The sequence below is a fragment of the Barbus barbus genome (genome assembly GCF_936440315.1).
Source record: "Barbus barbus genome assembly, chromosome: 21".
NCBI classification, from domain to species: Eukaryota; Metazoa; Chordata; class Actinopteri; order Cypriniformes; family Cyprinidae; genus Barbus; species Barbus barbus.
This window is the reverse complement of record NC_136749.1, coordinates 7,385,361-7,412,507: the sequence shown is the minus strand read 5'-3', so window position 1 is coordinate 7,412,507 and position 27,147 is coordinate 7,385,361. Positions and strand designations below refer to the sequence as shown.

At 34.6% G+C, this 27,147-nt stretch overlaps 1 pseudogene across 1 annotated transcript in view; it reads left to right on the top strand.

Moving 5' to 3' along the window:
• Positions 1 to 25,645, top strand: part of LOC306887783 (autotaxin-like) — a 42,593-nt pseudogene extending 16,948 nt beyond the window's left edge. The window contains exons 14-17 of the transcript in view: positions 1,085 to 1,139; positions 16,962 to 17,032; positions 25,321 to 25,405; positions 25,500 to 25,645. The product of the transcript in view is annotated as an autotaxin-like (transcript). The remainder of the gene's footprint in view (positions 1 to 1,084; positions 1,140 to 16,961; positions 17,033 to 25,320; positions 25,406 to 25,499) is intronic.
• The last annotated feature ends 1,502 nt before the right edge of the window (positions 25,646 to 27,147 follow it).

Sequence of the window (27,147 nt, the reverse complement as noted above, 5' to 3'; positions counted from 1 at the left end):
ACAGTGGCTGTAGCATGTCTGTCCTAAAGAAAGGGCCAAATGTTAAAGATTAAGTGGACATTTCAATTAAATGGTGCTTGGTCAATATTAAACAAGGATTAGATCGCACAGTAATGTGAAAAAATAATCATCAGGCCGTCGTCGCCCCCTGCAGGCCTTTGTTGTAATGCGTAATCCATATGGTTTCTTGCTTTTGATACTTTATTTGAACTCATTATTATTGCATCATTGCTATTATATATGTATTTTAAGTAATTTTAAAAGCTATTGTTCACTTCTATTTTTATTACCAAATATATATATATATATATATATATATATATATATATATATATTATAATTATAGGGCCCTATGAAATCCGTTTTATTTACAAATTCATTTTTTTCCATTTTAATTTTTCTATACTCTGTTTGAATGGTTAAATAAAATTTTATTAATAAAAAAAAAAGCCTCTCTAATTAATTAAGTTTTACAGTTTTATCTGTACCAAATTCTGTTTTCCATTATTTTCTGGATTCCATTTTAATGGTTGCATTAAATTTTAATAACCAAAAGCATCTCCAATTAATTGATTTTATATATATATATATATATTTTTTTTTTTGCACATTTACATTTTTCACCTAAATAAATTCTCGTAAATAATATTTCTGGTAAATATTCATTTAAAAGGTGTATTTTTGTTTATAATTTTAGTATTAGTAGACTAGAACACGTGGATATGTTGTCATTCTTACACTATAATACTGAACTTTGATTTCAGTGATTTGGACTATGAGATAGATGCTTGCTTCTTGCACTCTGTTGCGCTTTACTTTTGCTTTAAAAAAAGGATTTCATAGAAATTTGGATTTCATTTGGTTTAATAAAATATTAAGTAAAATTGTTGTTTTTTTTGTGGGAAATTAATCGTTTAGATTAATCGATAAATTAGTCGATAGATTAATTGAAATAAAAATAGTAGTTAGTGGCAGCCCTAGTATATTGATTATTTCAATGGTTTCAATTAAAATGTACTCTGGTTATTTCAGTACAGAACACACTGTTCTTCTTCACCAAACATGAAACTTGGTTCTTCTACAGTGTAAAAAGCCAGACCAGCACTTCAAACCGTACTTGAAGCAGCATCTTCCCAAACGTCTGCAAGTAGTGTTTACCGCCAGCAAACGTCAAAAATGATTAATGGCTTTGACCTTTGTGACCTCATAATAATATTAATAATTTCCATATGTGACCTTTGATCTCATAACGGGTTTCAGATGCGGAAATCGGTCGAGCGTGAAAGTCCGAGTCATCCGGGGATGAGATATGTTGTCCGGTAGGAGGAAAAACATAAATGAGTTGTCAAGTAATGTTTTTGAAGATTTTATGGTGCGTTTTTGGAATTATTCTCATAGGAACATCTGTGTGGCGCGCCCCTCCCCATCTGCTGCGCGCGCGTCCGGTTGCGTTCCAAAGCGCGCTCTCTCAGTCTCCCTCTCCCTCTCTCTGTCTCTGTATGGGAGAGCTGTGAGAAAAAGATATTAATGAACAAGCAATATTAAAAAAAGTAAAGGACATTAAGAGATCGGCTTTAAGACACACACCCAGCGCTCGTACATATTCTGTTGATTATATAAAAATAATTTAAATAAAATAGGCTGTCAATGAGAAGGGCTAATGTTTAGCTTAACGAATAAAATGGTTCAGGGAAAAAACAGAAAATGCCCGTCTTCACAGTGAGTCAAATAAAATGATTACAAAAATGGTCGTGTTTAAACTTTAATTCTCTCTCTCTCTCTCTCACACACACACACACACACACGCGCGCGTTTGCATAGCCATCTAAAATGGTGATATTACACAGAATCCTGATGTTTTTTATCCACATATAATTATACATGTTACAACCCATCACAGAAAACTTTACATCTATGAAGATAAATAAATAAATAATTTGCTTTATAAGTAATTTACTCATGGGCTCAATAAAAGTTCCCTCTCTCTCTCTGAGAGGATGCTTGCCCCCACACCCTAGATTAAACAAGTACATAGACACTCATTCAACTGTCAGAGTCTTGCTCTCATCTTTTAAAATGAATTGAATATAAAGAAATTATGCGATCACACATACAATATGAAACAAAGCAAAAGATTGACACTAGTTTTAGGAAACAAAAATTTGTAATGAGGGTCGAGCCAAGTAAAGGGGGAAAAAATTCAAATTTAACAGGCAAATGGTAAGGAATATAGTGGACTCAACATGTCAGGGCATGCCATTGTGTTTGAAAGCCATAAACATTGTTTTTTATTTCCATGGACATATTTAAATCCAATTCACTTTTATTTTTTTCACAAAAATTGTTGCAAAGCAGTTTCACAGAAAAGTAAAGTTTCATCCTATTTACAAACTTTTATATTCATATTTACATTATATTAATGCATTTTATTCTGTACCATCCCCCTAAACCTACCCATCGCATTTTATATTTTCATAGACATTATTTAATATAATATAAAAAGCTGCTATGATCGTGGGACAATTATTTGGAGTATTACTACACATTGGGTGTGTGTCCCTTTTTTGCTATTTTGTACAATGTCTATTTTATATATATGTATATTATTCTTTTATTATCTGCGTCCTGTCCTGTTGCTGTCTTTCTGTTGCACTGTGGAGCTTCTGTCACTACAACAAATTCCTCGTATGTGCAAACATACCTGGCACTAAAGTTCATTCTGATTCTGATTCCAAACCTGCCCATCACAGTAAACTTTCTACATTTTGTTTTTAAATGTTATTTATTTTATTTTTATATATATTTTTCATGAACATCAGTATATTTCATTCACATTAGTATAATTCTTAATTATGAAAACTCAAGAAATTTCATCATAAATCACAAAACACAAGCATGCATATCCATTATGCTAACATATTATTGTAACTCTGTTTGTACCGAATACACTATAAGCAGACTTTAATCATTGAAATAATTAAGATACCGAAAAACACAAATGCCAAAACTTGCTTCAGCAATTATATGTAACATACTGTATAAAAATAAACATTTCAAGCTAAAAAGAGACTCAAGTAACAAACTTGTTTTATTTTTATTAAGGAACAAACATGTTACTAAAGCAAAGCAAAACATTGATCATTCTCTTCATTTTAAGAATATTATAATAAACAAAATATATAATTATATATGTCAAACATGTTACTAAAGCAAGTCATTTATCATACATTTTTAAGAAGTATTCAACATTTAAATTTATTGAACTTATAAAAGACATGATTCTCTTCTTTTAAAGAAGGTGGTTACAAACTGTGATTATATATAACATACATTATTTTGGGGGCAATGATGTTCATACATCGAATGAAATGTTTACAAAATGTGCCTAAGTTGGGAAATTAAGTCCTGCTTTGAGCTCTTCTAACTCACAAGACTGAAATGTCAGTATGAGTTGGGCTAGCTGACACGCGCGCACACACACACACACGTTGGTTTTAATGTTTTCTGGGGACTCTCCCATAGGCGTAATGGTTTTTATACTGAACAAACCGTGTGTGCTATTGCCCTACACCAACCCTACACCTAAACTTAGCCCTCACAGGAGACTTTGTGCATTTTTAGATTTTCAAAAAAACACCATTTAGTATGTTTTTTAAGCCTTTTGCATTACGGGGACATAGGAAATTTCATCATAAACCACATTTACATTGTTATATCAGAGTATTACCCACATCATTATTTAAATTTGTATACTGATAAATCATATAAACACACATACATAAACATTCATGCTGCTCACATATTATTGTAGAGCAGTATAATCAGACTTTAGCCATAAATATGCTTTTAAGATTCTGAAAAACACCAATGGTAATACATATATAATTATATATGACAGCATATTACAAAGGCAATTCATTCATCACACATTTTAAACACATATTCAGCATTTAAGTATATTGAAACTTATAAAACACATCCTTCTCTTCTTTTAAAGATGTTAATAAATAATTTTGATTATATGTAACATACTATATAAAAGTAAACATAGTCTCAGGCGATAATAAAGTGTCTTACATTTTTTCTGTGAACAATGATGTCCATTCTGCGAATTAAAGATTTCTAAAATAAAATAAAAAATAAATAAAATGTTTAAGTTGTAAAGAATATTAAATATAACAAAAACTCAGAGATCCTCCCAGGGTTAGTCTCCAATGTGAAACCGAGGGTCTGCTTCAGACCCTGACAGACAAGGGAGGCTGGGGGGCTGAGTTACAGACCAGATGATCTGAGATGTTATTCTGTTAACTTCTCTCTTTCAAACTTAAAAGGTTGTTTAGACAAAATCTTAAAGGTTTTTACTTATCTGTTTGCAAATTTAACCTTAATTATGATATTTATTTAACATTACCTGTTAAAATTTTAGTTTATCATTTTAAAATAAAATTGTACTTAGTTTATTTGATTTCAAAGCATTTTCCCGCTTAAAAGGCTAAATAAAAAGTTTCCATATCTCAGACCATTACTTGTCACGCTCCCTCTGGGAGCAGGGAAAGGCAGAGGCGAGCAACTTCTCTTGAACACAGGCTTTTAATAAGGCAAACTTAGAACTCACAGGAAACATGGAGACAGCAACTGTAGACAAGGGTTTGACGGTCAGACTGGACACAGAGGCAGGGAAACACAGGGTTTAAGAACACAGGGAAATAAGGAACAGGTGTGGACTAATCAAACACAGGGCTAGGGACTAATTAAACAATGATGACAAACGAGGACAGGAACAGGAAGGCCAAATATGGGCACGAGAGGAGGGGAACCACAAGACAAGGACTGACATTACTAGGGTGACCCTGTGATCTAGTTCTACACTTATATAGTTGTATATGCTCATACTTTTCTGAACCGACCTTTATAGGCCTATCAATATACTATTGGTTATCTACTGAAATGTAGAAATATACTAAATGTGATGTATCCGTTTTGTATACCGGTCTTTGAAGAGAGATTTTATGACTTTTGTAGGGCCATCCCTTTCCCTCATAAAGCTGATTTAAAATGTTTGTTTGTCAACTACAGACATGTCGCCACGACACACATTCTTTGGATTACACACATGAATTAAGCAGCACATGTGAGGAGCATCTACTGCCGTTCAATGGCTCTCCTGAGAATATTTTATTGAGCTTAAAAAAATAAAAAACACAGAACAAGCTAAATGAAAAAGACGTCCGGCGGTAGAAAATACCTACACCGTTAAAACCTATATACAATATGTATTAAACATATGCTTTTGTTGTTAAGACTGCTTATTAATAGTGGTAATACTTTTAAGTTTTAGGGGTTCACAAGTCTCATAGATCTATATCATTTATTTATTTTATTATTTAAAAAAAAAGAAAAAGAAATTCAATTCATTTCTAGTAAATATGGGGCCAAAACATGATATTACAAAAGAAATCAGGTAGGCAAATATTTTAAAAAATAGGGAATGCCAACTCCAAACAGATCCACAGACACACACACACACACACACACACACACAGACAGCATTCAGGAAGGTCAGCAGCTCAGAAAGGCATATGCAAGCTAGCTTTCAAACTTTTTCCAAAATCAAGTATGATTTTAAGACATAAAATTGCTTTAAAGCCTGAATAAAAGGTTACCAGATGTAGTTTCATATCAGATGTGTTCTAACAAAGTTATTAATCAATGCTCATTGTTTTATAAGATTTAATTTTGGTACTTAACTTAATTACTGACAAATTACTGTGATGAATGTACGATGAAATGAGAATCGGCTTACCAATTAAGTTTGATGCGATATTTTTAAGAAAAGGATTTTATTTATTTTTAAACACAACTAAACCAGATAAAAGATTATTCTTTCTTTTTGACAAACCTACATTGAAAAGTATTTGATCTTAAAATTGTTTGCTTATATTTTCTAAGTTCCAATAGATGAACCTTCTAACCTTCCTCAAAGAAAGCATTTTACATTCATTCAACATATTTTATTCAATATTTTTGCACATGTATCGTGGTTTCATGTTCTTTTTTAAGGGCTTGATGTCATTACAATGACTGTAGGTGAGGCCTTCTCTCTCTCTCTCTCTCTCTCTAAGAGCAGTCAGCATTCAGTGTTTATAGAAATAAATGAAATTAAGAAAAGTTCGACTTGAGAGCGTTTGACTAAGTCGGTATTACTTTTAGGACAATTATCCAACTCCATATCCGTAGGATGATGAGTCTTGCTGATTTACACATACAACTGAATCATATCTCACCATCAAGCTCAAAGCCACACATTCAGTAAAGTCAAAGGTTTTACACGTTCTTCAAAAGTTTACAGAACAAAAACCCTATGTATCTCAAGAGACCAAACCACTAAGAAAATTGCCATATGAATGCAGACAATTCCGCTCGTGGGCATTTGTGTATATTTTTGTAAACGTCGAATTATAAATGACTTTTTTCTTTACGTCACTAGGTTTAGACCTCATGTTCAAGTTAGCTGATGATGATATTCACATTTTATTTGTCATACCAACAACTTGTTTCTTTCAAAGTTTCCGTTTGCTATTAAATATTAGGCCTATGCATACTACCCCTTCGCTCATAAGCATAAGCATCTGCCTCTTGCTAAAATTTAGCTGTTTTGTCCACTTTTGGCAGATTTGGTGGAGGGAAACTTGTTGCGACTTGTTGTAATGTGATCACAATTAAGAACCATGACATTAAACTACATGCCCATGAAAAGGTCACATACGTAGTCTTTTATACAGGAAATATGCTAGCACAACAGAAATATGTATCGGTATAACAAATACCTAATGCTGAAATACTCTCTTCTATATATATTTAATGTTTTTAGTTTCAGCATTGATTTTGACAGCTTACCCCAGTAGCCGATACCACTCTATACTTTTTTCATCGTTTTTGTACAGTTTTTAGATGAAGACCATCCTCAGAATCTGGTCAATCGTGCAGCGAGTGAAAACGAGAACAAATGCAGTATAAGACAATTAAAGGAAAGTCAAGAGAGTGTTTAAACTGAGATTGTGGGGTACAGATTACTGGTCTGTCTACAAAGTTTCTACAAAGTACTGTTTCGCCGATACATGTACATCTATTTCATTTAGAGCGCATACAGTTGCACATTACAAGTTGAAGATGGTGTGGAAACACAATTTTCTTTGTACTCGTCTCTAAACAGGGCTTTAATAAATAAGTTGTTTTAAGCAAAAGCGACGATTCAGTCCGTTTTATTCAGGCGTTGTTTTTTAGGCGTCCGCCTTTTTAGTTTTGTTCCAGGAAACAGGTACGACTGTAACTGTCTGTCTGCTCTTCTTTAAGAAAACAGGCGGCTGGCAATTTTTAACATATCTTAATTCTCTTAATTTTTCACAATCGCAAATGTGTTTTAGCTTAAATATTAGTTTTTTAGTCAGGCACGATGCTTATACGTCTTTTTAAATAATTACGACAAAGTTACAGGCTTCTTGGGCGAACGCTTGCCAGAGTGTTACTCAATAAGTCCTCTGCGTTATCTTTTAATAAAATATTCCATTGAATGTCACTAAGACAAATTCTGTAACAGCGTTCATAAATGAATATAAACGTACAAATCTTTATGGAGACGATAAGAACAATACGGTCTAACAACACAAACACAAATGCTTGTTCTAACTCTTTCACACAGCAGACTGGTCCCTGGTAAGTAGCTACGCCTAAAACCGCTAGATAGGCCTATCTTGACTTTAAGCACATTACTGAGCTAGGCTTCGTCTCACCGTTGTGAGAGATAAACCGCAAGGTTTTTTCATAGGCCTACGCTTTGAAACCAGAACCATTTTTAAATTTCCATAACTTTGTTCGCTCTTTCTGTTTGAATTTGTTTACCGCTCTTGTTGTATTTTCCCATCTGATGGTAATTGTTAGGCCTTACGCTTTGCTTTCTAGTTTTTGCTGCCATGCTAGCGGGCTCTTTGTCCATATTTATGCTAATTTGCTTGATTCAATAAAACATCGCTTCAACCCGTCGTCTTCATTCGAGACATTTACGTTATATTATCAAGACCGTCCTAGTTTAGATATCAGATACGTTTCTCGATCATTATTTCCGTCCGTTTTCTTTTTATTCAATTGATTGAAATTAAAAAATATTTGTAATTTGCTCATTTGTAAGATGCTTTTAAAGTGTATACAAAATCATTAAAATTGAACTCGGAAAAAAGGATAACGAGGAATTCAACCTTTTATTTTTAACAACATATTGTTGAATATACATTGAAGTAGTGAAGAAAATGATCAAATCGCCGTTATACACAGTGGTCTAGCCAGAAAAGAAAATCTCTGACGGCCAACATGTTTTGCTGTAATATAAAATCATCCGACAATTTCACATATCATGGATTCATAATCTTTTGCAATGAGCGACGTGCATAAATCTGTTACACACGTACACAGACAGAGAACTTCGTTAATGTCCATCTCATCCATACGTTCAATCATCACATCCAGAATTTCTCTGGTGGTTACAGAGACTGGCTTTTTGCTGTAAATAAACATGCTAGTCAAATCAGGCCATGGGTTATTTTTCAGGTTTCTTACAACGTCCATTTCGTTCTTGAGATTTTTTACACGCTTGGTATCCCCCGTAGAATCATGATTCGGATCGGACGCAGCGTCGATGACCGTGGTCATCAGTTCGATCATTTGTCCTCGGTAATGCGGTTTAAACGTAGAGTCTATAACATTTTTACAGGACACGTTTTTCCCGCGCCGCAGTCGCACTTTGGCTGACCATCGGCTTTTGAGCAGCATCAGACATCCTTTTCAGAAAACGATTCTTTCTTTTGACTGTTTTTAATCCACGATGGGTTTAAGATCCTCCGAAGTGATATTAATTGAAAAATTGCAGAGTGCTCAGGATGGTTGAGATTGACAAGAGGTTGTAGTAGTCAGACCCAGTATTCTCGGATCTAGAGTTTATCTGGAACGGACGCTCTCTGCTCGCAGAGGATGTAGCGTAGCCGTACGCAAGTAGTGACGGGTCTTTTGTACATTCCAGAGAAAATAAATTGTTGAGGTCCACGTTGTGGCTGTTGGTTGGTTGTTGAGATGGAGGGTGTTGCCGTAGGTGGTGGACCTGAGAGTTTGTGTTTTGGACAAAGAGAACTAGTTCTCGCAGAAAGATATTTTGGTTAACGATTACGAGGTCGTTTATTAAGACGTAGGCAAATTGTTTCGAGTAACGTATCGTGGTTCGGGGAAACACAGACTGATCATTTGGTATCGCTTGACTGAAACAGCTCGTCTATCGTTGAAAAAATGCTGTTTAACAGAGGTACGTCGCTCCGATCTAAATATAGATTAGTTTTGCAGCACCCGAAAGGGTTGTCTTCAGGAATAGGAAAGTCACGATCATACTCTGATTCAGTCTCATCAGAGTCTGACTCGTCGCTGCCTTGAGACAAAAAGTTTTTTCAGATTCCTCTCGACGTTTATTTCCCATCATGAGATAATTTTGGTCATGATGCGTTTTGTTCCAACAGGATGTAATGCGCATGTAGGCCGTCCGCGTTGTCACCCGATACCTCATCCCCCACGTAACAGCATCCCACTGGAAAATGTACCTGATTTTATCGCCAAAATTAAATTCTTTCCAAATTTGATTGTAGAAGTATGTCCAGTCTATGGCGGTCAAAAGCAGGTAGGCGCATTCGGACGTATAGTCCTCGTAAGAATCCAAAACGTAGAGTTTCACAGTCTGCAATGACGTGTCAAACACAAATCTACCCACACGATCATCAGACACTGGGAAATCTTGTTTCACAAAATTTTCACGGACAATCGCGTGATATTATCTATTAAATTATTACATCATTTATAATAATAGTAGTTGGTGAAAACGTCTGATAGTTTTTAATATTTTTAATTTCCATTTTCTAAAAAGAAAACGGACGGAAATAATGATCGAGAAACGTATCTGATATCTAAACTAGGACGGTCTTGATAATATAACGTAAATGTCTCGAATGAAGACGACGGGTTGAAGCGATGTTTTATTGAATCAAGCAAATTAGCATAAATATGGACAAAGAGCCCGCTAGCATGGCAGCAAAAACTAGAAAGCAAAGCGTAAAGCCTAACAATTACCGTCAGATGGGAAAATACAACAAGAGCGGTAAACAAATTCAAACAGAAAGAGCGAACAAAGTTATGGAAATTTAAAAATGGTTCTGGTTTCAAAGCGTAGGCCTATGAAAAAACCTTGCGGTTTATCTCTCACAACGGTGAGACGAAGCCTAGCTCAGTAATGTCCTTAAAGTCAAGATAGGCCTATCTAGCGGTTTTAGGCGTAGCTACTTACCAGGGACCAGTCTGCTGTGTGAAAGAGTTAGAACAAGCATTTGTGTTTGTGTTGTTAGACCGTATTGTTCTTATCGTCTCCATAAAGATTTGTACGTTTATATTCATTTATGAACGCTGTTACAGAATTTGTCTTAGTGACATTCAATGGAATATTTTATTAAAAGATAACGCAGAGGACTTATTGAGTAACACTCTGGCAAGCGTTCGCCCAAGAAGCCTGTAACTTTGTCGTAATTATTTAAAAAGACGTATAAGCATCGTGCCTGATTAAAAAACTAATATTTAAGCTAAAACACATTTGCGATTGTGAAAAATTAAGAGAATTAAGATATGTTAAAAACTGCCAGCCGCCTGTTTTCTTAAAGAAGAGCAGACAGACAGTTACAGTCGTACCTGTTTCCTGGAACAAAACTAAAAAGGCGGACGCCTAAAAAACAACGCCTGAATAAAACGGACTGAATCGTCGCTTTTGCTTAAAACAACTTATTTATTAAAGCCCTGTTTAGAGACGAGTACAAAGAAAATTGTGTTTCCACACCATCTTCAACTTGTAATGTGCAACTGTATGCGCTCTAAATGAAATAGATGTACATGTATCGGCGAAACAGTACTTTGTAGAAACTTTGTAGACAGACCAGTAATCTGTACCCCACAATCTCAGTTTAAACACTCTCTTGACTTTCCTTTAATTGTCTTATACTGCATTTGTTCTCGTTTTCACTCGCTGCACGATTGACCAGATTCTGAGGATGGTCTTCATCTAAAAACTGTACAAAAACGATGAAAAAAGTATAGAGTGGTATCGGCTACTGGGGTAAGCTGTCAAAATCAATGCTGAAACTAAAAACATTAAATATATATAGAAGAGAGTATTTCAGCATTAGGTATTTGTTATACCGATACATATTTCTGTTGTGCTAGCATATTTCCTGTATAAAAGACTACGTATGTGACCTTTTCATGGGCATGTAGTTTAATGTCATGGTTCTTAATTGTGATCACATTACAACAAGTCACAACAAGTTTCCCTCCACCAAATCTGCCAAAAGTGGACAAAACAGCTAAATTTTAGCAAGAGGCAGATGCTTATGCTTATGAGCGAAGGGTAGTATGCATAGGCCTAATATTTAATAGCAAACGGAAACTTTGAAAGAAACAAGTTGTTGGTATGACAAATAAAATGTGAATATCATCATCAGCTAACTTGAACATGAGGTCTAAACCTAGTGACGTAAAGAAAAAAGTCATTTATAATTCGACGTTTACAAAAATATACACAAATGCCCACGAGCGGAATTGTCTGCATTCATATGGCAATTTTCTTAGTGGTTTGGTCTCTTGAGATACATAGGGTTTTTGTTCTGTAAACTTTTGAAGAACGTGTAAAACCTTTGACTTTACTGAATGTGTGGCTTTGAGCTTGATGGTGAGATATGATTCAGTTGTATGTGTAAATCAGCAAGACTGATCATCCTACGGATATGGAGTTGGATAATTGTCCTAAAAGTAATACCGACTTAGTCAAACGCTCTCAAGTCGAACTTTTCTTAATTTCATTTATTTCTATAAACACTGAATGCTGACTGCTCTTAGAGAGAGAGAGAGAGAGAAGGCCTCACCTACAGTCATTGTAATGACATCAAGCCCTTAAAAAAGAACATGAAACCACGATACATGTGCAAAAATATTGAATAAAATATGTTGAATGAATGTAAAATGCTTTCTTTGAGGAAGGTTAGAAGGTTCATCTATTGGAACTTAGAAAATATAAGCAAACAATTTTAAGATCAAATACTTTTCAATGTAGGTTTGTCAAAAAGAAAGAATAATCTTTTATCTGGTTCAGTTGTGTTTAAAAATAAATAAAATCCTTTTCTTAAAAATATTGCATCAAACTTAATTGGTAAGCCGATTCTCATTTCATCGTACATTCATCACAGTAATTTGTCAGTAATTAAGTTAAGTACCAAAATTAAATCTTATAAAACAATGAGCATTGATTAATAACTTTGTTAGAACACATCTGATATGAAACTACATTTGGTAACCTTTTATTCAGGCTTTAAAGCAATTTTATGTCTTAAAATCATACTTGATTTTGGAAAAAGTTTGAAAACTAGCTTGCATATGCCTTTCTGAACTGCTGACCTTCCTGAATGCTGTCTGTGTGTGTGTGTGTGTGTGTGTGTGTGTGTGTGTCTGTGGATCTGTTTGGAGTTGGCATTCCCTATTTTTTTAAATATTTGCCTACCTGATTTCTTTTGTAATATCATGTTTTGGCCCCATATTTACTAGAAATGAATTGAATTTCTTTTTCTTTTTTTTAAATAATAAAATAAATAAATGATATAGATCTATGAGACTTGTGAACCCCTAAAACTTAAAAGTATTACCACTATTAATAAGCAGTCTTAACAACAAAAGCATATGTTTAATACATATTGTATATAGGTTTAAACGGTGTAGGTATTTTCTACCGCCGGACGTCTTTTTCATTTAGCTTGTTCTGTGTTTTTTATTTTTTTAAGCTCAATAAAATATTCTCAGGAGAGCCATTGAACGGCAGTAGATGCTCCTCACATGTGCTGCTTAATTCATGCGTGTAATCCAAAGAATGTGTGTCGTGGCGACATGTCTGTAGTTGACAAACAAACATTTTAAATCAGCTTTATGAGGGAAAGGGATGGCCCTACAAAAGTCATAAAATCTCTCTTCAAAGACCGGTATACAAAACGGATACATCACATTTAGTATATTTCTACATTTCAGTAGATAACCAATAGTATATTGATAGGCCTATAAAGGTCGGTTCAGAAAAGTATGAACATATACAACTATATAAGTGTAGAACTAGATCACAGGGTCACCCTAGTAATGGTCTAAGATATGGAAACTTTTTATTTAGCCTTTTAAGCGGGAAAATGCTTTGAAATCAAATAAACTAAGTACAATTTTATTTTAAAATGATAAACTAAAATTTTAACAGGTAATGTTAAATAAATATCATAATTAAGGTTAAATTTGCAAACAGATAAGTAAAAACCTTTAAGATTTTGTCTAAACAACCTTTTAAGTTTGAAAGAGAGAAGTTAACAGAATAACATCTCAGATCATCTGGTCTGTAACTCAGCCCCCCAGCCTCCCTTGTCTGTCAGGGTCTGAAGCAGACCCTCGGTTTCACATTGGAGACTAACCCTGGGAGGATCTCTGAGTTTTTGTTATATTTAATATTCTTTACAACTTAAACATTTTATTTATTTTTTATTTTATTTTAGAAATCTTTAATTCGCAGAATGGAAATCATTGTTCACAGAAAAAATGTAAGACATTTTATTATCGCCTAAGACTATGTTTACTTTTATATAGTATGTTACATATAATCAAAATTATTTATTAACATCTTTAAAAGAAGAGAAGGATGTGTTTTATAAGTTTCAATATACTTAAATGCTGAATATGTGTTTAAAATGTGTGATGAATGAATTGCCTTTGTAATATGCTGTCATATATAATTATATATGTATTACCATTGGTGTTTTCCAGAATCTTAAAAGCATATTTATGGCTAAAGTCTGATTATACTGCTCTACAATAATATGTGAGCAGCATGAATGTTTATGTATGTGTGTTTATATGATTTATCAGTATACAAATTTAAATAATGATGTGGGTAATACTCTGATATAACAATGTAAATGTGGTTTATGATGAAATTTCCTATGTCCCCGTAATGCAAAAGGCTTAAAAAACATACTAAATGGTGTTTTTTTGAAAATCTAAAAATGCACAAAGTCTCCTGTGAGGGCTAAGTTTAGGTGTAGGGTTGGTGTAGGGCAATAGCACACACGGTTTGTCCAGTATAAAAACCATTACGCCTATGGGAGAGTCCCCAGAAAACATTAAAACCAACGTGTGTGTGTGTGTGTGTGTGTACGTGTTTAGCTATACTTGTGAGGACCAGATGTCCCCACAAGGATAGTAAAGCCTGAGATTTTTGATTTTGTGAGGACATTTGGCCGGTCCTCACAAGGGAAATAAATTATTAAAAATACTAAATGAAGTTTATCTTAAAATAATAAAAAAGTCTCCTGTGAGGGCTAAGTTTAGGTGTAGGGTTGGTGTAGGGCAATAGCACACACAGTTTGTTCAGTATAAAAACCATTACGCCTATGGAGAGTCCTCTCAAGTATAGCAAAACCAACATGTGTGTGTGTGTGTGTGTGTGTGTGTGTGTGTGTGTGTGTGCGCGCGTGTCAGCTCGCCCAACTCATACTGACATTTCACTCTTGTGAGTTAGAAGAGCTCAAAGCAGTACTTAATTTCCCAACTTAGGCACATTTTGTAAACATTTCATTCGATGTATGAACATCATTGCCCCCAGAATAATGTATGTTATATATAATCACAGTTTGTAACCACCTTCTTTAAAAGAAGAGAATCATGTCTTTTATAAGTTCAATAAATTTAAATGTTGAATACTTCTTAAAAATGTATGATAAATGACTTGCTTTAGTAACATGTTTGACATATATAATTATATATTTTGTTTATTATAATATTCTTAAAATGAAGAGAATGATCAATGTTTTGCTTTGCTTTAGTAACATGTTTGTTCCTTAATAAAAATAAAACAAGTTTGTTACTTGAGTCTCTTTTTAGCTTGAAATGTTTATTTTTATACAGTATGTTACATATAATTGCTGAAGCAAGTTTTGGCATTTGTGTTTTTCGGTATCTTAATTATTTCAATGATTAAAGTCTGCTTATAGTGTATTCGGTACAAACAGAGTTACAATAATATGTTAGCATAATGGATATGCATGCTTGTGTTTTGTGATTTATGATGAAATTTCTTGAGTTTTCATAATTAAGAATTATACTAATGTGAATGAAATATACTGATGTTCATGAAAAATATATATAAAAATAAAATAAATAACATTTAAAAACAAAATGTAGAAAGTTTACTGTGATGGGCAGGTTTGGAATCAGAATCAGAATGAACTTTAGTGCCAGGTATGTTTGCACATACGAGGAATTTGTTGTAGTGACAGAAGCTCCACAGTGCAACAGAAAGACAGCAACAGGACAGGACGCAGATAATAAAAGAATAAAAAGAATAATATACATATATATAAAATAGACATTGTACAAAATAGCAAAAAAGGGACACAAACCCAATGTGTAGTAATACTCCAAATAATTGTCCCACGATCATAGCAGCTTTTTATATTATATTAAATAATGTCTATGAAAATATAAAATGCGATGGGTAGGTTTAGGGGGATGGTACAGAATAAAATGCATTAATATAATGTAAATATGAATATAAAAGTTTGTAAATAGGATGTAGAAACTTTACTTTTCTGTGAAACTGCTTTGCAACAATTTGTTTTGTGAAAAAAATAAAAGTGAATTGGATTTAAATATGTCCATGGAAATAAAAAACTAAATGTTTATGGCTTTCAAACACAATGGCATGCCCTGACATGTTGAGTCCACTATATTCCTTACCATTTGCCTGTTAAATTTGAATTTTTTCCCCCTTTACTTGGCTCGGCCCTCATTACAAATTTTTGTTTCCTAAAACTAGTGTCAATCTTTTGCTTTGTTTCATATTGTATGTGTGATCGCATAATTTCTTTATATTCAATTCATTTTAAAAGATGAGAGCAAGACTCTGACAGTTGAATGAGTGTCTATGTACTTGTTTAATCTAGGGTGTGGGGGCAAGCATCCTCTCAGAGAGAGAGAGGGAACTTTTATTGAGCCCATGAGTAAATTACTTATAAAGCAAATTATTTATTTATTTATCTTCATAGATGTAAAGTTTTCTGTGATGGGTTGTAACATGTATAATTATATGTGGATAAAAAACATCAGGATTCTGTGTAATATCACCATTTTAGATGGCTATGCAAACGCGCGCGTGTGTGTGTGTGTGTGTGAGAGAGAGAGAGAGAGAGAATTAAAGTTTAAACACGACCATTTTTGTAATCATTTTATTTGACTCACTGTGAAGACGGGCATTTTCTGTTTTTTCCCTGAACCATTTTATTCGTTAAGCTAAACATTAGCCCTTCTCATTGACAGCCTATTTTATTTAAATTATTTTTATATAATCAACAGAATATGTACGAGCGCTGGGTGTGTGTCTTAAAGCCGATCTCTTAATGTCCTTTACTTTTTTTAATATTGCTTGTTCATTAATATCTTTTTCTCACAGCTCTCCCATACAGAGACAGAGAGAGGGAGAGGGAGACTGAGAGAGCGCGCTTTGGAACGCAACCGGACGCGCGCGCAGCAGATGGGGAGGGGCGCGCCACACAGATGTTCCTATGAGAATAATTCCAAAAACGCACCATAAAATCTTCAAAAACATTACTTGACAACTCATTTATGTTTTTCCTCCTACCGGACAACATATCTCATCCCCGGATGACTCGGACTTTCACGCTCGACCGATTTCCGCATCTGAAACCCGTTATGAGATCAAAGGTCACATATGGAAATTATTAATATTATTATGAGGTCACAAAGGTCAAAGCCATTAATCATTTTTGACGTTTGCTGGCGGTAAACACTACTTCTGCATTATGCCAACAACCACAGAATTGAGGAGGTTCACTTGATGGTTGAGAGGATGGCACATAGCACGGTAAATTACCGACCACATAATTACTTTCAGTATTCATGTATAAAATAGTTAAAATGCCATGGTTAAAATGTCCATTAATTTTCTTTGATTGATAGATACTTAAACCTACCTATGCAAAAACTATTTTTATGTTTAAGCGAAACATGGTTACATGATAATATTTTAACTAGTATATTATATTCCAGGATATATGTGTTTTAGAAAAGATAGAGTTACGGGTAGAGGTGGTGGTGTATTATAATACATTAAGAATTCATTTAATTCTACAGAGATTCCATTACCTGAAAACGTTTTAATATAATCTTTGTGTATAAACGTTTCTCTTTCTCCACGCATGGAATTTAATATTGTAGTATTGTAGAGCCCCCTTTCAGGATGTGCGGTTACGTTTTATGATAATATAGAAGTTTTTTAAACATAACTGTGAAGCACTTGTTTTCGGAGATTTTAAAATAAATTGGTTAGACAAGCATTGCAGAAAAAAGCTTAAGGATCTGACTTCAAAAAATGATTATCAACAGATGATTAGTGGACCCACTTGTATTAGTCGGAAAACTCAAACAATAATAGATTTGGTATTTACGAATAAACCTGAACGTATAACAAAAACGTATAATTTAGTTTGTGGTTCGGTATTAATTGCTAGAAAACTTAAAAAAAAAAAAAAAAAAAGATTAGTATGGTATCATAATAATCATGATGGATTAGTAAAATTTGAGATTCCTCTTAAAGACAAGGCTGAATTTGAGAAGGAATTAATAACAATAAGGTGGAATGAATTTTTACAACATAATCAAGTAAATAAATGTTGTGATGAATTTATGATTAATGTCAGTCGTATTGTAGATAAATTTATTAAATTTAGGAAGAAGTCACATAGAAAAATACAGCTTCCGTGGATAAACGATACGATACATCAATTAATGAAACAAAGAGATCATGCCTTAAAGTATTTTCTTAAAACTAGACATGAAATAGACTTGCAGTTGTTTAAAGGACTGAGAAATTCATTGAAAAATCTAATTACTACATTCACATATTATCTGAAGCTAATGGAAATGGTAACATAATATGGAAACAAATTAACAGTTTAATAAAACCAAAAAGTAAAGCTCAGGATAAACATATTATTCAAGTTGGAGATGACATTGTTCATGACTCAAAAAGAATTGCAAATATATTTAATGATTTTTTTATTCAATCAGATAAAAGATCAATAAAAGATCTTGCATCTAATTTTTCAAAAGTTGAAGTTGATAGGCAGTAATTTACGTGGAAAACGATGCTAATCAATTTGAGAATATAGAGGATAATGTTAAATTATTTGAAATTCAGGAAGTGGATCAATCTGTAATTATGAGAATTATTAATTAAATTCTACATATTCTAAAGATATATATAATCTTGACGCCTTAAAAAAAAAATGGAAATGCTTTCGTAAAGCCCCTTACTCATCTTATTAATCAGAGCTGAAGCATTGGTAAAGCCTGTTTTCAAATATGGGAATTCAGATGATATGATTAGCTATAGACCAATTAGTCTTCTTTCTAACGTGCTGGAGAAGGTTGTAGCAGAACAATTTTTGCATCACTTAGAGACTAATAATCTTTTACACCCTTTACAATTTGGTTTTAAACAACAATTCTAAAGAAACAGCTACTAGTGTATTGGAATGTCTCCACAGGGAACACAGGAAGCGGGAATTCAAAGAAAGTGATGTTTGAATGACAAGCAGTATTTCCAAAACTACAAAAATTTCCAAGGAACAACGAACGTTTCCAAACAATAGTACATTACTTTAAGACAGGACAATGAAATACTAGAAACTAAAGGCTTATAAAGACATACAAACTAAGGAGCAAACAAGATAATTAATATACACAGGTGATAAGAATGAATGAATGACAAACTAATGAGAACCGGAACAAAACCAAATAAGGGCAAACAGGAAACTAAGCAGACACATACACAAAACTAGTTTATTATTAGAAAATATTAAGCGGTCACTTGATAAAGGATTCAAAGTTGGTGTAGTATTCCTGGATCTGAAAAAGGCATTTGATACCGTAAATCATAATATTTTAATGTCAAAAATAAGAAAGTATAATATATCAAAACAATTTCTGTTATGGTTTGATCCGTATTTAAAAAGTCGTGAACAAAGTGTTGTCATTAATAATGATGAGTCAGTCCCTTATAATATTGATATGGGAATTGTTCAGGGAACAATTTTGGGTCTGATTCTTTTTAGCATTTATATTAATGATCTTTCAGAAGTGTGCCCTGATGCAAGTCTTCAAATGTATGCTGATGACACGGTTATCTATGTATCTGGTAGGAATTGTGTGGAAATTGAAGAAAAGTTAACAAGAAACTTAGAGAAAGTGTCAACTTGGCTTGATGCCTCTTTTTTTTACTTTAAATACTAAAAAGACAAAGTCCTTATGCTTTTCAATAAGAAATTTACCGGCAACAGAATCATTAAACATTAGAATTAAAGATGAGAATATAGAAAAAGTATCAGAAGAAAAATATCTTGGTATGATTTCAGATTCTCAGTTACATTTTAAAAGTCATGTTAAAAAGTTGCATAAAACAATTAAGGCAAATCTTACCAGCTTCAGAATAATAGGAAATTGTTTAACATATGATCATGCTTTTTTGTTTTTAAATTCGATGATATTATCACATATGGTATATGGATTAGCTATTTGGTCTCAGACAAATCAATCCATAATTAATCAGGCTGAGTGTCTTTACAATAGAGCTTTGAAAATTTTAGATAGAAAGCAAATAAGAGACCATCATTGTCAGATCAATGCAAGTAAATGCAAGATTTTGAGCTTTGCTCACTTTGTCTTTGTTCATCACATCATTTGCTCGGACTGTTCTCTCAGTGAAAGGTGTAAAATTTTGGAATTCATTGCCTGACTATTTAAAATCTATTGCAAATTATAATAATTTAAAAAAGCCACGGAATCTTGGTTGATACATCAACAAACTTGTAGTCATTTTTAGTGTACGTATATTTTAAATTTGTGTACTACTTGTTGTTTTTTGTAACTGTAATTTATAAAAGCCCTCATAGGAACATAAACCTGCATTGTAACCTTTCATTGAACTAAAACAACTGAAAATGGGGAAAGATCTCATTATGATATAAATGTTTTTCCTCAAATACACGTTGGACACAATTATTGGTACCCCTAGAAATTCTTATGAGTAAAACATCTCTGAAGTATATTCCCATTCATATTCACAATTTTGAGAACTCCAGGGTGATTATGAACATGAAAATATCCAGCCATGGCTGCCTGTTTCACATAAATATAAATAGGAGAGAAAACAAAGCCCAAATTCCCTTAATCATCCATCACAATGAGAAAAACCAAAGAATATATTTCTGATGTGCAGCAAAAGATAATTGAGCTTCACAAATTAGTGAAGTGGCTTTAAGAAAAGAGCTAGAGCAATGAAAATTCCCATTTCCACCATCAGGACAATAATTAAGAATTTCCAGTCATCCTAATTGTCCTAATGCACAGTGAGGAGAAGAGTTTGAGTGGCCAAAGACTTTTCAAGGACCATAGCTGGAGAATTGAAGAGAAAGGTTGAGTTTCGGGGTCAAAAAACCTTTAAAAAAATTGTCAAACAGCCCTTACATCACAAAACCAAGCTTCTGCTATGGCCATTCCAGTCCTCTGACCTGAACCGTGTAGAAAATGAGTAAAGTGAACTGAAGAGAAGAAGCACCATCATGGAGCTGTGAATCTGAAGGATCTGGAGTGATTCTGGATGAAGGAATGGTCTCTGATCTCTTGTCAGGTGTTCTCTAACCTCATCAGGCATTATGGGAGAAAATTTAGAGCTGTTAAACTGGCAAATGGAGGTTTCAAAAAGTTTTGAATAAAAGGGTTCCGCTAATTGTGGCCAATGTGTATTTGAGAAAAAACATTTATTTCATAATGATATTTCCTCCCATTTTAAATTCTTATTATCCAATGATAATAAGAATTAGATTTTTCTGAATTTTTTAAAAGAAAAAGATCAAAAGGATTAACGATGCAGATTAATTTTCACCGCACCCTTTGATCATATTTACCAAGGGTGCCAATAATTCTGACCATGACTGTATGTATATATATATATGTATATATGTATATGTGTATATATATATATATATATATATATATATATATATATATTGTGGCCAATGTGTATTTGAGAAAAAACATTTATTTCATAATGATATTTCCTCCCATTTTAAATTCTTATTATCCAATGATAATAAGAATTAGATTTTTCTGAATTTTTTAAAAGAAAAAGATCAAAAGGATTAACGATGCAGATTAATTTTCACCGCACCCTTTGATCATATTTACCAAGGGTGCCAATAATTCTGACCATGACTGTATGTATATATATATATGTATATATGTATATGTGTATATATATATATATATATATATATATATATATATTAGAATATTTCCTAGGATCAATCAAAAAAAGGATTTGCAAAAGAGAAAATTTCAAGTAAAAGTTTGTTCACTACTTTAGCACAAATTTCAGCATCAGCCTGTAACACTGATGAGGCACTATTGAGCCTTCAGCTCATCTGGATTGTTGGTTTGACTGTTTCTCATCTTTCTCTTGAAAATATCCCATAGATTCCATATGAGGTTCAGGTCAGGCATGTTGGCTGGCCAATCAAGCACAGTAATATTATGGTCAGCAAACCACTTGGAAGTGCTTTTGGCACTGTGGGCAGGTGCTGAAGTCCTGCTGGAGAAGGAAATCAGCATCTCCATAAGGCTTGTCAGCAGATGGAAGCATAACGTGCTCCAAAATCTGCTGGTAGATGGCTGCATTGACTTTGGTCTTGATAAAACACTCCCAAATGTTTGAATCAGCTTTGCTTGACAGTATTCTCAAGCTTATGGTCATCCTTGTTGCTTGTGCACTTTTTCCTACCCAATTTCTTCCTTCCAGTAAACTTTGCATTTATTATACTTTGATACAGCACAGATCTCTTTGATACAGATGTGAACAGCCACATCTTTCAGTAATGACCCTCTGTGACTTACCCTCTTTGTGGAGGGTGTTAATGATTGTCTTCTGGATTATTGCCAAGTCAGCAGTCTTCCCCATTATTGTAGTTTCAAAGAACAATAGATAACTGGAATTTATAGTGTAGGAATGGACATTTATTGAAACTCAAATGTTAATCAAGAGTTTATTTGCAAAAACAGATAACTCAGGTTTTTTTTTATTTTCAAAAATCATGTTTTTATTATGTTATCATGTAATTTGTGTTTCATTGTGTTAGTTAGCTGTTTTTTAGTTATTTTTTAACCTAGTCAAACCTGGTCAAAAAACAAACAAACAACAACTGCAGTTTGATTGAGATTAATTGGAATGCACAATGAAAAAACATGATTTTTGAGAATTGTTAAAAATGGAGTAATCTGTTTTTGCAAATTAACTCTTTAAATAGTCTAATATAATTGTGTATAAATCCATTGTTGAAAGTGTTTTAACCTTTCATCTTTCTGTCTGGTACGAGCATCTAAATAGCCTCAAGAATAAACTTTCCAGAATTGTATCCTCGGCAAATAAAATAATTGGCAGGCCTCAGAATCAATTAACACAACTTTATGTAGAAAGGACAAAGAAGGCGGCGAGAGTTATTCTTGCAGATGGCTCTCATCCTCTTTTCAGCCAGTTTGAGCTCTTGAAGTCAGGCAGACATTATAGAGTTCCTCTGGCAAATAAATTTTTTTTTTTATTATTCCCAACGCAATTAGAATCATTAATTCAGCAACTTTGTAACTAAGCAGTGCGCAAGGCTTGTACTGTATCTTTTTATTTTATTTTATGTTATGTGTGTACGTGACTAGTTATTGTGATTTTATTTTACTCTATATGTTGTTATCTTGTGTTGGTGAGCCAAAGACAATTGTCCACTCAGGTGGACAATAAAGTTATACTAATACTAATATTTTGATATACTGGATTTTTGGCTTTCATAAACTGTAAGCTCTAATCATCAAAATTAAAACAAACAAAAACACGTTTGAAATGTTTTACTTTACATGTAATGAATCTAAAATATATGAAAGTTTCACTTTTTGAAGTTACAAGAAAAAAATTAACTTTTCCATGATATTCCAATTTTTTTTAGATGCACCTGTGTGTGTGTGTGTATATATATATATATATATAATTTTTTGTTGTTGTTTTTTTCAGTTAACTTTTACATTATTGTACAAGGTTCAATTCATTAGCATGTGTTAATGCATTAGGTATCATGAAAAAACTTTTTAATATTTTTAATAGCGCTGATTAATCAAGTTTAATGTTAATTTATATAAATACTAATGTTGATTGTTATTTCCTATTAATACATTCACTAATATTAAGTTGCACAACTTGAAATATTGTATTAATGTAGAAATAAAAATTAACCTTGATGATAAATACTGTATTGTTCATTGTTACACACAGTTCATAATACCTAATGCATAAACCTTATTTTAAACTGTTACCATTATTACCATTATTTTAAGCATGAACCTCCATAAATGTTCTTCGATTTCTGCTTAAGAAAAAAATTCAAGATGTAGTCTCTGAAAACATGTATTAATATCAGTTTTGCCTGTCATGTCGATTTGTCTTGTTTTAAGGTTGTTTTAAGATACTTTGCTGTTGGAAAACAATACAAAAATACTGACAAAGGGAATTATTATTATTATTGTTTTTTTAAATAAATGAATAAAGTAATTTCCTTTGTAAAAAATAAATATTTCAAAAATACAGACAGAGTACTGTGTTACTTGGTAGAAATACCTTTTTAGTTTTTACCTTTTCCTTTAACACAGTCTCATCCCAACTCGTCACATATTGACGCTTGGTTTTTGCGTCGCTTTTTGACGCTCAAGGTACCCCTTTCGCGTCACTTTTCGACGTGAAGGGAAGGTAATTTTTTTAAATAGGAAACACTTAGCGTATATTAATCATTTTTTTAAAAATTATGCCAGTACTTGCATCTGCCTCCTATATCTTGCGTTTTCTTCACAGGTGGTAGGTTTAGGGGCAGGGTTTTGGTAAGTCACTATTTTGACTGTTTACATTCAAAAATCACACCTCTACATATATGCAATAATGGCAACCTGATTATGACGATAAAATTCCCAATAGCGCGTTAGCATATCGACGCCGAAAAATTACGCTTCCCTTCACGTCGAAAAGTGACGCTAAAGGGGTACCTTGAGCGTCAAAAAGCGACGCCAAATCCAAAGCGTCAATATGTGACGACTTGGGATGAGACCGGGTTGTTTCCTTAGATGCTTCTAATGACACCATAGTCCCTGGTATGCTCAGCTGATACTAAAATGGGAAGCTATAAACTCCAAAAAGAAAACGATCACTGTAATTAGCCAATAGTTTAAAACACTTCCACCATAGATGAAGATGCAAAAACAGAGAGGCAGGTCCAGCAATGGTTCCTCACAGCAGGGTTGACAACTCCTCTGTTTGGTTTGGCTGACAGTAGCACCCCAATGAAAGAAAGCATTGAAGCAGACTGGTGGAGATATAGTCCTGTTTAATCGGTGGCTCCAAATTCATGAAGTGAACTACTTTATAGCTTGGGCAGTCTCACCTTGCCTGTAGGTCTTTGCATGAAGCAGACAGTTAAATTAACTTCTCAGGTTTTAAGAAATTAAATAGAACATTTATGAGGAGTCACTCATTCGTTATTTGAAGATGTTGCTTGCTGCATGGGACACAAACTTATTGCTGGAATCACTGAATTTACTGTAGTGTATGCTTTCCACTGAGTAAAAATGACTGTTAAAAAGTTTTAAAAAGTTTACAGCACAGTGATAACTGAGGTTTAGTGTGCTTCAGTCAAGTCATTTAGCTTTGCCACATAGCTTCACCCAGCATGTTCAGTGACTGAACTGATTTAAATAGTGATTTATTCTAAGGAATTCAAACACTGGACTTATGGTATTTAAGCATGTCATCTACAAATACTAACTTGTTGTTAGCAACATTAGCAAGTCATTGACTTGTGATAATAAATATCTGAGACATTCTCGAAGTGGGAGAAAAAACACGATTTAATGGTTTTCTTTGTTTTTTATTACTGACTGTTTGCTTGTATGTTTTAAAGATTATTTATATTTATATAGTTGAAAAATTGCTCCATGTCTCCCGCAAATGTTTTTCTTTCAGGAGAAGAACCCTCAATCACCTACTTTGGTTGTGTCTCTCTGATACAGGAAGTTCTATAAATCAAAAAGGAATCATGGGAAATGTGGGTTTGCTGGTGATCACGGATATGACAATAAGATCAACAGCATGCAGGTTTGTGTTTGAATTGCAATTTTCATAAATATAGCTGAAAATGTTGTATTAAACTTTTTGGTACTTTAGTGACTTACTTTGATCTTCTTTTCAGACCATTTTCCTTGGATATGGACCATCTTTCAAATTCAAGACAAAAATTCTTTTGAGAATATTGAGCTTTATAATGTCATGTGTGGTGAGAAAATCTCTAGTTTTCATTCTGTAGTAATCCTGACTAATCCTGAGACGCTACGGTGACATACACGCATGATGAAGATGAATGCAAATAGTATTTAATAAATCCACGTAAGGGTAAATGATAGAATAGGCAGGTAGGAGACAGGAGAGACGGAAATAAGGTGTGGAGAAGGGATGGTGACAGGGGAGGGCAAAGGGCTGGCAGGAAGGCAGGCACACAAGACAAGTGGAGGCTATGGCGGAGGACGGACACCCAGAGGACTGCGACGACAACCAAAGTCCAGAGTGGAACTGACAGAGGGAGGATCCAGGGAGAAGACAGGAGGATCCAGAGCGGACCAGAAGGAGGGAGGAGACAGGCGGGAGCAGGAAGAGCCAGGAGGGACCCAGGCCACAGCCATGATGGCGGCCCACGGTGGAGCCGATGAGGGGAGGAGCCATGGTGGAGGAAGGGCTGAAGAATCCCGGGGGGGGCGACTGACAGCGGTGGAACAGATGGTGGTGGAGGCCGAGACGGAGAGCCAATGAGCCAGGGTGACAGGAGGGTCCGGAGGGCCAAGGCGGAGCATATGGCGCCGATGACCGAGGTGGAGGTGGGGATCCGCAAGGCCGTGGTGGAGCCGGAGCAAGGAGACTGACAGAGCTGGAGGGATGAGGTGTAGCCAGAGAAGAGCAGTCCCGAGGCGCCGGATAGTCGACGACAGACCAAGGCGAAGCCAGAGGGAAGAGGGAGCCCAGCAGAGCTGTTGGACTGATGGGCCGCGGTGGAGAGGAGGGAGTTAGGAGCCATGGTTGAGCCGCTGGGTGGGCCGAGGCGGAGTCCGGGACTCAGAGGCTGGAGGCGGAGACAAGGGATCCTCCAGCCATGACGCCGATGGAGACTGGCAGATCCGCAGCGATCCCACCGCACAGATGGTGGGCAGAGGGTGAGCAGAGGGGCTGTCAGGAGACAGCGGTGGTGATGGTGAAGACTGATACAGAGGAACGGTGTGCTGCCCACACACACCACAAGACCACTCCCAGCACCGGGAGCACCAGTGACCGTCACTGGTGGGCTCGTGCTTGGGCTCCGCACAGAAAAGGTGATGGTGGGCTGGGCTCTGAGTCCGAAGTGGAACTGATACATGCACGATGAAGATTAATAAATATCCAAATCAGACAGCGGTGGTGATGGTGGAGAATGATACAGAGGAACGGTGTGCTGCCCACACACACCACAAGACCACTCCCAGCACCTGGAGCACCAGTGACAGGGGAAGGACCACCGTGGTCATTTTAACATGGGCAGATAGAAAGTTCAGGGCAGGCAGAGAGTTCAGATGAAGGCAGTGTAGGATATCAGAGACTGAATCAGACCATTTTAAGATTTTAAGATCAGAACACTGAAACATGAGAAGCTGAGATTCCAGAAAGAGAGGCTCCAAGAAACAGGATATCATAAATCTGTCCGGAGTCCTAGCTCCAACTAGCTGAAGCAACTCCTAACTTAGCAAAGCCTCTTTCATCAAACAGCTTACAACCTTGAGACAAACGAACACTTATTGATAATTCCAATTCAAGAA